Below are 14,437 nucleotides of genomic sequence, written 5' to 3' on the forward strand. Positions count from 1 at the left end.
TTGAAAGTAGTCCAGGCTTGAAGCACCGTGTGACGCTGGCTCTCCATGGAAGACGGGAATGCTAACGATGCAAGACTAAACATTGATCAAGTCCTGTCTTCTCTGTTGTAGACCATTTGAGGAAGAAGAAGAGGGACATGAGGGCTGTGGTGGAAAGCCCAGGAAGGGCTGCTGGGACCCCTCCCCGAGATTTTATGAACTGCTTAAACCATAGAATTTATGAATGATATCAAAAGGAGAAGTGTATCACAGGGCATGGCGGGGTAAACCCATGCCAGTATTGTTAAAATGAACATATTTGATGAGCAGTTACAGTATGCCAGGCACTTGCATGAAGTTCTTTGATGCTCACAACAGCCGTTTTATCATGTAGACCAGGTCTGTGAGATGGACCATGTTTGCAGTTCAAAATGCAGATTCATCACAACCTGAAGCTCAGGGTTGTAAGGACCCCGTTCTACAACTTCCCCAATTTTAAACCCAGTTTTAAACTTGAATAAAATTTAGCAATTTAATCCTCTGATGCTGGGGGGGCAGGGGTGATGTTTAAGAACCAGGTTGAAGGAGGTTTTTCTCAGGCTCTGCAGAGGAAAATCAACTGCAAACATCAAGCACTGCTGGATTAAAGAGACTATATTTCAGATTGAATTGTTATTTTTTGCAGGATGAAATGCCCTCCTAGTTAAAATTCTGGGTTTAAAATTTTGAACATAGACACCCAGTTTGGTCGAGTTTTAGCTGAGAATGAACTTCTCTCCTCGACACACAAACTCTGGTGTGATGCCACCCTAGTCTTAACCATGATCACTCTGCTAGAGTCACACCTGAGTCATCATTTCTTGACAGAGTCTGTGGACCCCATGAAGGGCCTGGTGGGGACCAGAAACCCAGTCCACTCATGGGAGTCGAAGATGTTTACAATATGAATCAACAATTAATAGTGACTTTTCCACCCCTGAAAAGTCACATCTTTCACACCAGCCACACTAATTATGCTGTTTAGTTTGTTTTTCCAAGGTGGATGACAAGAAAAATGCATAACCAAGGGACTGGTTGACAGAAGAGGAGAAATATGAGACGACTAAAACAGAAAATGAAAAATAATGAGAAGAATGATTAAAAGAAGGGAATTGCATGTCTTGCTTTACTGGTAATAAGCCCGAACTAAGTGAAGTCGTGGCATGTGTTTACGGAACCTGCAGGAGATGGGGGAAGTGGTTTCCTCCCAATCTCTAACTGGATCTTGTTTCCAAACTGGGTAGATAACGTAAGAGCAGCATGAGAGAATTGTCCTGAGGCGCCCTGGCTGTGGTCCTATAAGAGAAGCCGGCCACATAGACAATTTCTGCTCCCCCAGTGCCTCTGCTCTTAGATTTCACTCTGCCTGGACTTAGCTGGAACTTCACACCCACTCATCCTTGGTTCCATCTTCCCGCACTCATATATTCATTGCCTCCTTCCATCCCAAACTTAGGCTTGCTGAACAAGAATCTCCTTTCCACCCTATATTAGTTTCCCGTGGCTGTGTAACAAATAACCCCAAATCACGTGGCTAAAAGTCAACAGAAACTCATTCTCTCACTGTTCTGGATGTCTGAAGTCTGAAATCAAGGTGTTGGCAGGACTGAACTCCCTTTCATGGGTCTAAGGGAGGGTCCTTCTTTGCTTCTTCCAGCTTCAGGTGGCCCCAGGTCTTCCCTGACTTGTAGCCGCAGACCCCAGTCTCTGCCTCTGTCTTCACACGGCCCTCTCCTCCTCTTCTGCCTTTCTCCTCTAAGGGCACTTGTCATAGGATTTACGGCCCCTCAGATAATCCAGGATGATCTCATCTGGAGGTCCTTGACTTACTGACATTTGCAAAGACCCCCTTTCCAGAATAAAGTCACACTAGAGGCTTGGGGTGGACATATCTTTGGGTGAGGAGCCATCATTGAACCCCTTCTTCTAAATTCAAGGAATTCTTACTCCCTAGGTAAGAGACTAAACAATCAAAAAAAGAATCCATTTATAATCCACCGAGGTATTTTTTAATATATCCTTCCTTGCCTCTCCAGTTTTCTTACAAGCTAAAGCTGTGTAAGATCATCACTCTCTTGTAAAAGGCTCCTCAAATCTCCCTTGAGACTCAGAGTCTGCTGGGCTTCAGGGTTCTATAGATTCAGCTCTCATTCTAGAAGGTCATCCTTTCATAGCTCTTCCTTGGTTACTTGACTATGTAGATCAGTTTAGCTTTCCAGACTGGTGGCTGTACATCCTGCTCTGCCTGTCCTGTTTTCAGCCTGTTCGTCTCAGTGTCCTTTCTGGTTGGTACAGTCTTTAGCTCTCAGAATCCAGGTTTGGGTGCTGCCCTTCTCTGGAACACTTTCCTTTTTTGGAGGGAGGACTTGAGGGACGATTGACAGAAAGGATTCTGTTCAGTGAGTGATGAGTGATGAAGAGGGAGAGGCCTTTGCCTAAAATTGCAAATTTGGAGGCTAAAAGGGGAGTGGGGGAGATCTGAAAGACAGTGTGAGCACACAGAGTGTGTCACAGTGTAGATCAAAACCAGACTTCCATTCCACTAAGGGCAGAAGGAGCATCTCCTAACAGCTTGGGGCCTCAGTTTCCCTGTCTGAGACTAAGAGCAAGTAGCTTCTGAAATTTGAGCCTCTGATCCCATCTCTGATTTGGTGAAATATGGCCTCCACCAGTCTGCAATTAAAATACTTCCCAGAATGATTTGGTGACAATTTAAACAACTTTTTTTCCCCTCCTCCTCTACCCAAGGAACCAAGGGATTCTGTCTTTCAGGGAAGGTGCTCACAGGAAAATGACCTTCACCTCTGTGTCTCTCTCCACACTCAAAACACAGGGAGCTGTTTAAAGAGCTTGGTACATCGTTCAGTTTGAAAGAACATGCTTGATTTTTTTTTTGCACCACCCTCTCAGTCCAATCAATCATCAAAGGGAGTGTGAAATGGTTCAATCACTTTGGGAAACAGTGTGGGCAGTTTCTTAAAAAGTTAAATATACCCCTCCCCCCGGACCCAGCAATTGGACTCTTAGGTATTTCCCCAAGAGAAAGCATATTATATGTTCATCATAAAGGTGGTACAGGAATACTGCTAGCAATGTTATTCAGAATAGCCCAACACTGGACAAATCCCCAGCGGTCATCCGCAGGAGAACTGATAAACCTATTATGATACAATCATGTGATGGAACACTAATTAGCAATTTTAAAAAGAATTGTTGATTAAATCAACCAATCACTAAGTCCGATGGATTCTATTCTCCCAAATCTATCTGCTCTCCCACCCGCATTATCACTATGCTGGTCTAAACTCCTGTAATCCTCCTGGGCTCCGACAATGCCACAGTCCTCACCGGGCATCTCCCCTTTTGCTCTCCCTTCCTCACTTCCATTCCCCTCACAGCAGCCAGAGTAAGCCTCCAAAACATGACTCTGATCTTGTACCTACTTGTTATGACCCTTCCTTTTGGATAAAGTGTAAGATCACTGGAGAATTGCTCCCTCTGTGATGCTCCTGTTGCCACTGTCCCCTTGCTCACTAGGCTGCAGGCCCCCTCCCCTAGTCTCCAGTGCGTCACACTCCTTCATGCACTGGGGTCTTGCCAAGGTCCTTCTGCCTGCAACACATCACCTCCCCTCTTCTCCTGCTCAACTTCCTCCTCTGTCTCCTCCAGGGGGGAGGCGTGGAGGGATGCCAGCTCGTTTGAGAGCTGAACTCTGCCATCCTTTCCCGGGCACCCTGTGCTTTCCCTGCGTGGCGCCCTCACGGCGATGGTGAAACAGGGTTCAGAGTGATTATTTGCTTTTTTTTTTTTTTGGTATTATTTTCCTATTGCTGCTGTCACAAATGACCACAAACGGTGGCTTGAAATAATACGTTTATTATCTTACATTTTTGGAGGTCAGAAAGCTGAAATGGGTTTCCCTGGGCTGCAAAGGTGTCAGCTGGGCTGCATTTCCTTTGGAAGCTTTAGGGGAAAATCTGATTTCTTGCCTTTTCCAGCTGCTGAGGGTCACCTGCACTCCTTGGTTTGTGGCCCCTTCTCTCTCTCCCAACTGTGCTTTGTTATCACATCTCTCTTGACCCTGGTCCCCCTGCCTCCCTTGTACAAGGATCGCTGTGATTACCTTGGGCCCACCTGGATAATCCCGATTCATTTCTTCACCTCAAGAACCTTAACTTAATCACCTCCGCAAAGTCCTTTTGACTGTGCAAGGGAACATATTTACCAGGTCCAACAATTAGGATGAGGATATATTTGGGGGCCATTCTTTGGCCTACCGTATTTATCTCCTCCCCAGATATTAAGCTCCATTGAAGACGAGGACCAGGCCTGTCTTGTCCACTGCTGAACTCTGGCCGCCAGCAGGTGCCTTACACGTGATAGGCGCTAAATAATGCATTTGCTGCATAAAGTCATAGCACTGAGGCCACTTGCATGCAATTGGCTTAGATTTTAGAATTCCTTTTTTCAGTTCTATTTCCAAGTCTAAGACGGGAAAGTCTTTTTGTAGTTCTGTAGCCATTAAGGAAACAGGGCCCGTTCTACTGGGCCTTCTAGCCTCACGTCACAATTGTTCTAAAAAAATCACCTGTTCCATGACTCTACTGTTTACTCTTCTGGTCCATAGAGTTTTTCTACGTTGAATTCTCTTTGCCTAATCATCTAACGCTTAGGACCAAACTCCCTTGAACTCCTCCTACATTGAAATTGTTCTCACCTGCCTCGTAAACAGCATGATTCACATGACTCGACGTGCATCCTTCAGCCCCATAGGCTGCCAGGAGATGTTTGCCCCTGCAGTATTCCTCCAAGCCAGATTTCTTCAAACATGCTTCCCAACCTCTACGTACCACTTCACTGGCAACTCCAAAAAGGGAGAACCTGATATAAGTATTCTGGGAGCCACATGATAGCACAAAAGCATGGAATAATTACAACTCAATTATACTAGTATTGTTTTAGCCTCTGCTGTAATAAGAATCTCCCAGGTCAGGAGAGGGAAAGAAGAGATGAAAGAAGGGTGTGTGTGTGTGTGTGTGTGTGTGTGTGTGTGTATGTTTAAAGCAGGCACACAATACAACTGCACACTGAACCCATTTCTAAATGGAAACTTTCTCAGGTAAGTGAAATAAGTGAATTCTTTTAATCAACTCAAAAAAAAAATTGAGAAAATTGTCAATCAAACCAATTCCTTAATGTCATGTCATCAAGAAAGGAAAAGTTGGTTATCTTAAATTTTTTTTTTGTACAGTTGTTTTGATCCTATGTAGGCAGAATCTGATTTGAAAGCATTATTCATCTGGTAAATAAAATAACCAAACAGATTTAGGGCACTGTAAACCTAATTCCTCTCATGAACATCTTGTCTCACCTGTTCTGTTTTGAGATCTTGTCTTGGCCTGTTTCAGGAGGCCCTTATGAAGTGTTCCCCCGGCCCCGGCCCCCAAAAAGTGGAGCAATAAAATCGTTAAGCCCATTGTCTCCTGCTAGTCTTGCCTGGACTTAGAGCACAATGCCGGGACATATGAGGCTGTGGGGCATTATTCATTTCTCATTGGGAAGCCGAGGGAGTCCGGATTAGCTTCAACAATGCACCCTGCTATTTGCTGTTTGGCCAGGAGCAGGGTTCTCATCCAATACAATGCTTGTGCACGTTCAGCTCATTGCTTGTCTGTGCACATCCCCACACGCAGGGAGGACTTTTACAATCCAAAATGACAACCGTGTGTCCTCGGCTCTGTTCCCACCCGAGACAGGAAGGAGACTGCTCTGCTCTCTGCAGTCTATCTCCTTGGCTCCTGCCCCTCTAACGCAATGATCTGGGCAAAAGACTTGTGTCTGCTTGTAGTCTTTATACGGACATCTTGTGCTGGTTATTATGGAATTTTCATTAATAAAGAAGCATTTTGTCTCAACCTCAAATGGGCACAAAGTATTCAGGCATCATGACAAGAACTTCTTTGAATAAATACTAGAAAATTACTTCAAGAAAAGGAAAATCAAGCTGCAGAGAAATATGGCCAAGAGAGTCATATAGAGCTAGTCTTCTAGCTACAGATATTCAGCCTTGTGTTTCTGAACATAAGTAGGAAATTTGAAGAATAGACTTAAATTTTATACAGGGAGGAAGAATGTTCCATTTAGAATGCTAAATACTATAAAATTCCTAATTCCAAATCTTGTAAAGTCCTTGCTTCCCCTCAGTCCTTATGTGGGTTCCCTTTTGGAATGAGGGGAGAGGGTGGGGAACTCCTTCTGATTCACAGGACTCCAGGGTTGCTCCAAGAACCTGCCTAAGAACTACCCATCATGCTGAGTCCAAATATTTATTCCAGCAACAGAGGCTGACAGGTATTTTTAATTTGGTCCTTCATGTCACCACTGTATGAGGAACCCTCCATATGAGAAGTTTATTCCCCCACTGGAGCAAAAAGCAGTCCTACTATTCAAGACCTACATTAATTTCCTCCCATTATAAATCGGTGCAAAATTCTGGCTTAAAATAACATCAGTTTATACTTTATAGTTCTGGAGTTCAGACGTCCAAAATGGGTCTCTGGATTAAAATCAGGGTTTCACCAGAGTTATTTTCCTTCTGGAGACTCTAGGGGGAAATCTGTTTCCTTCCCCTTTTCAGCTTCTAGAAGTTGCCCTTGATCCTTGGTTCATGGTCCCTTCCAGAAATCTCATCATTCCAACACCTGCTCATTGTCACATCTTCTTCTCTGACTCTCTTGTCTCCCTCTTTCTCCTATAAGGACCCTTGTGACTATACTGGGCACACCCAGATGACCGCAGATCATCTCTCCATCTCAGGATCCTCAATTTAATCATATCTGCAAAACCCCCTTTGCCATGTAAGGTAATACATTCATGGCTTCAATGATGAGGACTTGGACATCTCTGGAGGTTATTATTCTGCCTAACACAACACCCTCTTCTCCTCTCAAACCAGAAGCTATTGGCCATTTCTATACTTAACTCTTCCTGCTCTACTCTTCTCAGCTGACCACCTGAGCCTTCTTTTCCCCCAGGTATTATTTGTAACTTCCTACTTCTTTTCAAGATTGAGAGCCTCTTGGAAAAGCAAGTGTATTCTACTCACTTATTATTGTATTCTTCATAGTCCTTAGCACATGAAAAAAAAGTTGATAAAATGTACTTACTGAAAATTAAAAACTCCTACTCATTGAAAGTCATCATTGAGTAGCAGGGCAAACTTAGACTTAGGTGGGATTTCCGTTTCCAGCAATGTCTAAATGACAGGGATTTACCTTCTTTCCTGAAACAGTTAAATACTGGACAAAATATATTGTACAATAGTTTTTCAGATTTGGACAATACACAGTGAAAGTCATTGAGCCCTGAGAGGTGGGAAATAAATGCAATGAGCCCTATGGTTGCCCTGGTTTGCTGCCTGGAAGGTTTCTGTCTGAGGTACAGAGTGGGATCCCAGGTGGAGTACATTGGTGGCGTTTGTGTGGCCAGAGTTTTCAGGGGAGCAAGTCAGAGGAGAGAGCAGAGATCTGTAGAGGGTGCTGCTTGAGTCTTCAGCTGAGTACTGATCAGTGCTGGTCTGTGAGCCTATCCAGACCTGGGGAAATAATTCTCTGAAAAGATTAGAAGAACAGTGCCAGGAAGTCCCCCAAAGCCAGAAATAGTTCTTGTTCCCACGAGGCAGAGTGGAAAACTTTATAATTCATGGGGCATTGGGTAGAAGGTCTAGCTTCAGTATTGAGACAAAGGTACCCTAGAATAGAGGCTGCTGTAATACCACATAACAAAGCTCAAAAGCAAAGTTCTGAAAGGACAGAACTGTTTTTAAGTAACTCAACTTCATTCCAGAACACAGCTCAAGGATATTTATAAAAATACAACCATATCCAGCATCCAAAAAGATAAAATTCAGTGTCTGATACCCATTCAGAAATGAACAGAATTAACATTCTGAATTAACATTTGGAAGTAGTCAAGTATGACTCATAATGAAGACAAAAATCAATCAACAGAAACTGATCTAAGAATTATACAGATAATAGAATTAGTAGATAAAATACTAAAAGAGTTATTATATTACAGTATTCTGTAAGTTCAAGGGGCCAGAGGAAACATTACACTGAATGGTAGATACATAGAAGTCATAAAAAAGACCTGAATTATCTTCTAAATATGAAAACTATTATATCTGAGATGAAAAATACAGCAGATTAAACCCTGGAGCAAAAAAGATCAGTGAACTTGAAGACATAACAATAGAAGCTATCCGAAATGAACCCCAGACAGAATTTTTTTTTAATTGAAAAATAAAATGAGCAGAGCATTATTTGGGGGGGGGGGGCAACTTTAAACATCAAATATACATGTAATTGGAGTCCTCAAAGCAGAGGAGGGAGTCTGATCTATTTCAAATAAAGTTGCTATGACTATTCATATATTATGTAGATATACGCTTTAAATTCTTGGGTACGCACCCAGGAGAGAAATTGTTGGGTACTAAGGGTCATATAAGTTTAACTTAAAAAAAAAACTGTCAATTTTCCAAAGTGGTTTTTTCATTTTACACTCACCCAGCAATGGATTAAAATTCCAGCTCCTTTGCATCCTTGCCAGTGTTTTTACGTTATCACTCTCTTTAATGTTAGCTGTCCGAATGGGGTGTTGTGATAACTCCTTGTGGCTTTAGTTTGTATTTCCATGATGACTAATAGTGTTGAGCCTCTTTTCTTGGCTTATTGGCCATTCATATGTGTTTCTTTATAAAAGACTTGTTGAAATCTTTTTCCTACTGTTTATTGGGTAATTTCTCCTCTTATTATGGAGTTATAAAAATTTTTTCTTAATATATTCTGTATATGACTCAAATATAAGTATTGTAATTATTTTCTCCACTCCTGCAGCCATTATGATTTTTATAATGGTGTATTTTTAAAGAACTTTGTTAATGTATAATAGACATACAGTAAACTGCACATATTTAAAATATACGATTTGATCAGTTTTAAAACTTGTGTACACCCCTGAAGCACTGATTCCAGTGATGTTAACGACAATTTCCATCACTGTCAAAGCTTCCCAGTGCCTGGTTTGAGCATCACTTTACTGCTCTTCCATGCCCATCCCTGGGCAACCATTAATCTACCTGTATCACAGATTACTTTGCATTTTTTATAACTTTATATACATAAAATCACATGGAGTTTCATCTTTTTTTCTGGCCTTTTTCTCCAGCATAATTACTTCCACATGTATCTACATAGTTTGTGTAATAATATTTCTTCTCTTTTTATTGCTAAGTAGTAGTCCATAGCATAAATATAGCAAAATTTATGTCTTTATTTACCCGTTGATGAGCACGTGAGTAGTTTCCAGGTTTTGACAATCAGAAATAAATAGAATATTTGTACAACAATATTTGCATCTACATATGCTTACATTTCTCTTTGGTCTAAAATCAATGACTTCAGCATCCACCTTAAGATGCAGAAAAAGAAAAGCAAATGAAATATGTAATGAGCAGATGAAGAAAAATAATGAAGATCAGAGCAGAGATCAATGAAATCAAAGCCAAAAAAATGAGTAAAAATTAATAAAGATAAAATCCATTTTTTCAGAAGATAATAAAATAGTAAACTTCTAGTAGACAGATCAGTGAAAGATGATACCAAAACACACACACACACACACATATATAAAACTTCACCAATGAAGAATGTCTGCTTTTCAAAAAATATTATTGAGAATGAAAAGAGAAGACTCAGACTAGGAGAAAATATTTGCAACTAATATTTCTGATAAAAGCTTATATCCAGAATATACAAAGAACTCTCAAAACTTGATAAAAACAAAACCAAAAACCTCAAGTAAAACACTAGTAAAGGGGGAGGGTGTAGCTCAAGTGGAAGAGTGCATGCTTAGCATGCCCAAGGCGCTGGGTTCAATCTCCAGTACCGCCTCCAAAAATAAACAAATAAATAAATCTAATCACCCCACACACCAAAAAAAAAAAAAAAAAAAAAAAAAAGCTAAAAAAAGTAAATAAATAAAAAATAGAATATGTAAAGAAAAACAAATTTTAAAAATATAAATAAAATAAAAAAAATACTAGCAAAAGATTTGAACAGTCATTTTGCCAAAGAAGACTTGTAGGTGGGAAATAAGTACATGAAAAGATGCTGAACATCATTAGTCACTAAGAAAATGCAAAGAAAACCACAGCAAGAGATAATTACATATCTATTAGAACGTCTAAAGTTAAAAAGATTGGTCACATAAAGTATTGGTGAGGATGTGGAGGAACAGGACCCCTCATAAACTGTTGGTGGGAATATAAGACGGTGCAGCCACTTTGGAAAACAGTTTGTTAGTTTCTCAGGAAGCTTAGCATACATCTACTAAATGACCCAGCCATCCCACTCCTAAATACTTTCCAAAACACAACTTTAAATCTGCAAATTTGAATAACCCAAGGTCTGGAGGGAGCTTCAAGTTCATGGTTTAATTTCCTTCCCGAGAATGTGTTATTCAGATGTCTAATGTAGATAAAACACTGTCATTTCTGTCAATGTGAAGTTTCCTTTGCTGACTGGAAAGCATATGCACCTCTAGGTTGGAATATCATTTTATATGTTCCCTAAGCCACAACATTATTTGAAGAGCATCCTTCATTCATTCAACATTTATTAAACACCTATTCTGAGTAGTAAATTTTTCCTCCACCATGATTATGTGCAGTCCTTAACAAAAGCTCTAAACAGAATAATTCTTATTAATTTAATCACACTGAAAAGCCCCTTTCAGTATACCATTGTTTTGCATATTTATAAAAGTTCTATTCCTAATTATCTAAAATCTCTTCATAGCTCAACTACATTCTGAATATTTTTTGGCCTAGTTCAGTTCTTCCATTATGATCTCTGATTCATATTTTCCCAGTGAAAAAACTATTTTTAATTAAGTACATCTTCATTTTAGAGTCTTCAAGACAAAATCTTAGCAATCAGGAACCTGACTAATATTTCAAATCTGAAGACAAACTTGATGCTTTTTTCCTTGTATAAACTTCTTTCCGGACATGCGCAGCAGCTGGGTTCACAGATCGGCAGATGAGATATGAGAACCACACTGGGTCCAGCCTCTATCACGAGATCAGAGAAAATCAGTTTTCTCTCCAGTAAAAACAGAGCAACTTGTTTTCAATTCTCGCAGCTCCCAGCAAGCCCTGGTGTTTCCCTTTGGTCTGCGAAGCCGTTCAGTCTCACCCTCTCCTGCTGTCGTGACAGTCTTTGTCTCTGCCCCAGCAGCACAAAGACCAAAGGAAAAAGGGACTGTTAGCAGCTTTTCTTGCATTGGGGAAGATAGACATGATTTCACAGTAAGAAGAGGTATCTGATCTTTTAAGCCCCCTTTGTTTCCTCTCTCCAAGTTTTACATCCCTTTTTATCTGTAAATATAAAAAAAAAAAAAGTTGTACATACATTTTCAAAATACGCTGCCTAATACAACTTCATACATTTAGGAAGCTGACAGCTGCCCTCTGAGGTATAGCCTGACAGCCTAAATCCAGAAATCAATCATTTAGATAAAGTGATGCTATGCTATTGCTCCCGGTATGTACTGCGGCACCCAGGAATCACTTATTTGAGATACGCCGTCGTGACTCAGATAGATTAAAGCACCACATTCAGGAAACAGTTGTGTTGGGGTGGGTGGGGGGGATGCTTCCATAGATCTGCCATGTTACACAGCCCAGAATCCAGCAGCCAACCGGGCAAGTCTGTGCTGAATCGGAGCTTCCAGAAACCTGTGAAGCAGCAGGATGACAGTTCTGTTCTTCAACAGCCCATTATGAACTAATTAGCATACATGAATTGCAGATTTGAAGCATTAAAGTGATGTACAAATCATTAATATTTTGTCAAATCCATGTCATCCTTGTGTATGCCTTCCTATTTTAATGTTGCATGACAGTGGAAAGAGGCGCAATGCTCTGTATAGAAAGAGGAGAGATTTGGTGTAGCTGATATAATGAGATCTATTTAAACACTATGTATTTTTCAGCTCTGAATATATCTACTTGGAAAAATGCTACACTTGTCCCATTAGGGTTAATTGTGAAAGGATGTTAATATATTCAGAACCCCAGGGGTAGTTCTACATGTTGTCTGAATGAAACAGGAGATGTAAGACCAAATTCACATTTAAGCTTTCTTTTTAAAAAGTCCTCTTTTTGATGAATATAAAGAGCCATAAAATCTTTCTCCCTGACTACGGAAGGTGTGACTACTTAGAATGGGAGCTGAGCTTTCAGGTGTGTGAGGGCTCCAACACAGCAGATCCATTCTTATTAACCCAATGCCACACTTAATTTATAAAGATGTATAATGCAAAGCAAAGGAAAAGTGGAAACAACATCAAAGCCAATTTCCATACTGGAAAAGGCTTCTAAATATTAATTTGTGGGTTTTTTTTGTATTGTCTCTGTGTATTTAATTACTAATGCTATTTGTGCTTAAACAAATGCTTGGTGTTTCATTTGAATTTCTTTTTTCTTATTAAAGTGGAGTCATAATGTTTAATTTGTTAGTCCTGTAATAGTTGTCATGGTAACAGATTAATGTTATATATAAATATGTATGTGGTATGTATATATGTGCATAGTGCAAATATATAGTATAGATGATCATGACTTGATACCAAGGGCACATTTCAGAAGACTCAGCTCTCAAGGAAAACCCTAACTAAAATGCAGTTATACTTTGTGGCCCTTAAGATATGGTCACAAACTCGGGTCTCTGTTTCACTTGGGGAAAATGCAAGCTCTGAGGAAGGGGGAGACGTTTGTCTTCTCTCTTCTCGTGGCTTCTCTTCTGCCTGAGAGCAGAGTCATCCATGCCTGGGGTTACATGCTATAGACCTGTTTCTTCTTCCTACTCCTTTCCCCAATAACTTTTTTTTTAACCTTAAGAAGTCTAGATAAAATGAAAACCAGGCAGATCCTTTTCCAAAACACAAGAAGGCGGAGGGATGCACTGAGGAAGGAGTAGGAGGGTGTGAGGTGAGTTCTTCCATTTGTATTGGTGAGAGAGAGGGGACTTCATAATAATGAAAAACACATACAGACCACTTGAGTTAGGCATTTCACACAACTCCCAGTAAATATTTAAGTTAGATTAGTATGGCCTTCAATTTAGAGATAAGGAAGCTGAGGCTCAGAGTGGAGGAGTAAACATTGTCATGAAGATTAGATTTGCCAAAGCTTCTATTCTTCGTATAATGCCCCATTACTACCCTGAGGCCTTCTTTAGTGCAAAAGATCACTCCTTCCAGACTAATCAGCATCACACCTGGTCCCCTATACAGTTGAAGCTGGTCAATGACAATGATATGCCTTATGCTGGAGATAACTTTGGTAGTAAAGAAAGAATAAAGCTGATTGAAAAAGGAAATAGCATGCCCACCTCTATCAGTTGGTATTCTTTTCAGCTTCATGTAACAACAACAACAATAATAAAATGACTGCAGTTTAACTAAATAGAGGTTTATTTTTCATAAATCATCACAAATCCAGAGATAGGCAAGCTTAGGGTGGTATAGAGGTGCTACAATGCCATCAGGGACTTGGCAGTTAAGCAGTTGTTCATCTTCCTACTGTGTCATCCTTAGCATGAGACTATAATCTTCATGCTCATAAGATGGCTGCTGCCACACCAGACATCACAACTGCATTCCAGACTGGAAGAAGAGAAGTGAATAAAGGGTATATGAATGAACCAATAGAGGTCATCTCTCTGTCTCTGTCTCTGTGTCTATCTGTCTGTCTCATTTGGGTGAGGAAAATCACAATTTCAATATCTGATGCCATATGCTGTGCTTTGATTCATTGTTTCCTTGGTATTAGCCAGCGATGTAGCAGAACGTCTGGGAACTGTGCAAAATATAGAACACTTTACAAATATGCATGGCATCCTTGCACAAGGGCCATGCTAATCTTCTCTGTATTGTTCCAATTTTAGTATATGGGCTGCTAAAGCAAGCACAAACTTGTATCTTTTCAGTGATAAACAATAATTCTTCAGGAAGCCCTAACCAAAAATGGTGCTTACTTATACGTCATTGGCTAACCCACAGAGGCAAGGAAGTCTATAGAAGTTAATCATTTTAACCGAGCCTAATGTTGCTCTTAGTAAAATGGGAGTTCCATTAGTACGTAATAGAAAATGGTTACTGGGCAGGCAATGAGCATCGGTCTTCTGTGGTAGATGTTTCCTTGTGACTTCATCAAGAGTACACACCACTGTAGAGAAAGATGCCCTTTGTATCAGGGGAAAATAATAAGTGTGTATTCTGGCACACGCTTAAACACCATCTTGAACCTTATTCATTTCCTTGCTATTTCTTGAATTCCCAGTTTCCATTCTCC

General features: G+C 40.4%; 1 non-coding gene across 1 annotated transcript; it reads right to left on the bottom strand.

Moving 5' to 3' along the window:
* Positions 1–13,947: 13,947 nt before the first annotated feature.
* On the bottom strand, positions 13,948–14,054 carry LOC116663931. Its single transcript, XR_004320287.1, has one exon. It is a non-coding gene; the product is annotated as a U6 spliceosomal RNA (small nuclear RNA).
* Positions 14,055–14,437: the final 383 nt, after the last annotated feature.

This window comes from Camelus ferus, chromosome 5 (genome assembly GCF_009834535.1).
Source record: "Camelus ferus isolate YT-003-E chromosome 5, BCGSAC_Cfer_1.0, whole genome shotgun sequence".
In the NCBI taxonomy this organism is placed as follows: Eukaryota; Metazoa; Chordata; class Mammalia; order Artiodactyla; family Camelidae; genus Camelus; species Camelus ferus.